This window comes from Magnolia sinica, chromosome 16 (genome assembly GCF_029962835.1).
Source record: "Magnolia sinica isolate HGM2019 chromosome 16, MsV1, whole genome shotgun sequence".
Classification (NCBI taxonomy): Eukaryota; Viridiplantae; Streptophyta; class Magnoliopsida; order Magnoliales; family Magnoliaceae; genus Magnolia; species Magnolia sinica.
In genome coordinates, this window is record NC_080588.1 from 37,309,076 (window position 1) to 37,312,355 (window position 3,280).

Here is a 3,280-nt window from a genome sequence, read left to right on the forward strand (position 1 = left end):
TGAGATTAGCCACTTCAGCATTAATATCATCTTCCTCTTTCAATATATATATTTCGCCCCTCCTTTGATTAAGTAAGCTTAGAAGTGGTGTTGGGTCCTGATGAGATGTCCCATGATTTTGCGTTTTCACTAAGTTTATCAAAGTAATCCCACACATCATCAACATCTTTATTCATGAATTCCCCATTCCACATTGTCTCAACCAATTGGCACATGGAAGATGTCAGTCCATCATAGAAGCAATTTTTATGTGCCACATTTCAAAGCCATGTTGTGGGCATGAACTAATAATATCCTTGAACCACTCCCAACATTGGAAGAATGTCTCATCTTCTCTTTGGGCGAAGTTCATGATCAACTTCTTGATGGTATTCGTCTTATGGTATGGGAAGAATTTCTTTATAAACTCCCTTGTCATGTCATTCCATCTGCCAATGGATCATGGACGTAGTGAATGCAACCACATTTTAGCTTTTTCATTTAAGGAGAAAGGGAAGAGTTTCAGCCAGATCGTGTCCTCAGACACGTTGGGAAAGTTTAAAGTGGATATTATCTCATCAAACTCTTTCATATGTAGATATGGACATTCAAATTTAAGTCCATGGAACTTTGAAAAGAGTTGGATCACCCCAATTTAATATTCATATTTCCTGTATTTTCTGGAAAAAAAAACATACAAAAAGGTGTGCTCACTCCTGCCAGTTTTAAATAATCTCGTAAGGTACGAGGCGGGGGTGCATTATGAACCTCGTTTTCATCCTGAATTTCCTCAACTAGAGGTTGAGGTTGATTTGCAGTCATCACTTCTATTAACTCAGGGGATCTCTGGTGGTGTCTACTCTTGTGACGGATAGGTAACCCTTCGACCAATCCTCCTTCACTTTAAGAGACGTCGAGTGTTGTTACGAACCCACTTGGGCATGAAACACTTGAAGCCTTCAAGTAACTAAACCTAAACCTAGGAAAGAAAACTAGGGAAACTAAAACAATGAAGAGATCTAAAAAAAATAAAGAGAGAGAATTAGAAAGAGGTTACCAGATTGGAGATTTCTATGTTAGAATCCTATAAAATAGAAAACCAAGTTAGATTCTAAAAACAAGTTCAGAAAAATTCCTAACCTAGAAACAAAATAGAAAGTTAATCCTAATCTTAACCTAATTTTAAAACTAATTAAATTCAGAAAAGTGCAACCATAGTCCTTGACAACGGCACCAAAAACTTATTCACAACCCCAACTGTAAGATCGCGATGTAGTAATAATCTCAGTAAGACCGAGGTCGAATCCACAGGGACTAATCTCGTATATTTCTGAAAATAACTAGAAGTAGAACTAGAAGAAGATCTAAAACTAAATCTGAATAATTTGAAGAGTAATTATGAATAGTGTAATTGAAACTTGTACATTTAAAGTTAAGAACTAGGGTGCCAAGGATGCACTCGTAGCTATTGAGATGCTACCTTACTTGATTCAAAAGATCCAACTAGACTTCGAGTCCTATCTTATCCAGTTGGAGAAAGAGATGATCAAATATCTGAACCTCTCATTAATCTAGTCTCAATGAAGAAGAATTATGGAGGTTTGGAAGGGATTTCGTCACCCAACCATGCCCAGGGGACGATGGCAAACAACAGGATTTACCAATCTCACAATCTCGAATAGAAAAGAAGATATTCAAAGCTATCACAGTGTTTATTGTAATTTGAGTCACAATGAACCATAGAAAAGTGAAAATATTCCTTAAAATCAACTAGAAATCAATCAAGTTCAACATAAACATGAATCAAAGAAAAGTTAACATCCCAATCACGCTACGAGATCACAATGAACCATAGAAAAGTGAAAATATTCCTTAAAATCAACTAGAAATCAATCAAGTCCAACATAAACATGAATCAAAGAAAAGTTAACATCCCAATCACGCTACGAGCTTTACCTATTAGCCCTAGCTAAGAGGTTTAGCCAACCATAGACATGATTGAACTAAGTATTCTTAAAAAAGCATAAAAACAACTAAGGAAGAAGAAGAAAACTCTTGGCAGCGGCTCTCCACCCTTTGGCTCCACTCTTCAAACCCTATAAGATACCTAGGAACATCCTAGGGACTCCTACTTATAGTTGTGAAGTCCCATCTTACACAACTCCTTGGAATTTTCGAAAACTGTCTTGAATTTACACACTCTGCATAAGTCTTGTATTACACTTCGGTCGAACCGAATTAAGATTGAAAATTACACTTTCTCGTTAGACAATTCTGGGCGATTTCGGTCAGATCGAAGTTGATTTTGGTCAGATCAAAGTTGATGCTAAAAAATCCTGTGAAAAAAATCTGTCAAATTTAGGTCGGACCAACTCCAACCGAAGTACTTCGTGAAAGTGCCCTAGTTTGTCAATTAGCATGAGCATTGAGTCAGCAAGATAGAGGAGCACCATAGGAAGATTGACCAAGCGTCTGCCTCAACTGGATGTGTGCCCGAACTTGACACAGGTAAAACTTAGCCTCACATCCCATGTCCCAAAACACCAAGTAATTAAAACCCTTAAAAGTGCATAGAACATCCTAAGGTTTTTGGTTAGAAAACTTTTTCAAACTTCAGGAAAATCTTTAAGTTTTCTACCTTTGTAGATTTATCGACAAGTGGTTCAATGAAATTGAACCCTGTTGTTGATGTCCTCAAAGCTCACTCGATCTTATCGAAATAAGGACCTAAGATGTCCAGCAACCACAAAGATATGTGGATTGAATTATCGATGGATCGATGGACTCATCGATATCATCGAAGTTTGAATCTCGAGTCCATCGAGCCGACTTGATAAAATCGACATTTGGTCTGTTGTGTCCATAGTACTGCAAAGGCAAATCATGTAATCTTTGATATATCGAAGAGCTCCTCGATATCCTCAGAATTCAAATCTCGATGATATCGGAAGCCCTTCGATGATATTGGCTTGAGAAACAAACCTATCCAGTAAGTTTTCAAGTTATTTTTCTTGGATCGAGGGTCACTCGATCAAATCTATATTCAAATGTCGATCATATCGAGGAGCGGTCGATGTCATCGAAAGTGGACAAAAATTGTCCAGCAAGCTTATAGGAAAATTCTTTGGAATTATCGATGAATCGATACTGCTCTCGATATCATCAATATTCAAATCCCGATGATATCGAGTGATGCTCAATCATATTATATTCCTAAAATATTTCAAAGGCAAGTGCTCTCACATTTTCAAATGTCGAGGAATCGAACCTCATGTTGATAATATCAGAGTTCAAAATCTAA

The 3,280-nt window shown here is 37.1% G+C and overlaps 1 non-coding gene across 1 annotated transcript; it reads left to right on the forward strand.

The window, feature by feature from the left end:
* Nucleotides 1-263: 263 nt before the first annotated feature.
* LOC131230121 (small nucleolar RNA R71) lies at nt 264-370 on the forward strand. Its single transcript, XR_009163845.1, has one exon. It is a non-coding gene; the product is annotated as a small nucleolar RNA R71 (small nucleolar RNA).
* The last annotated feature ends 2,910 nt before the right edge of the window (nt 371-3,280 follow it).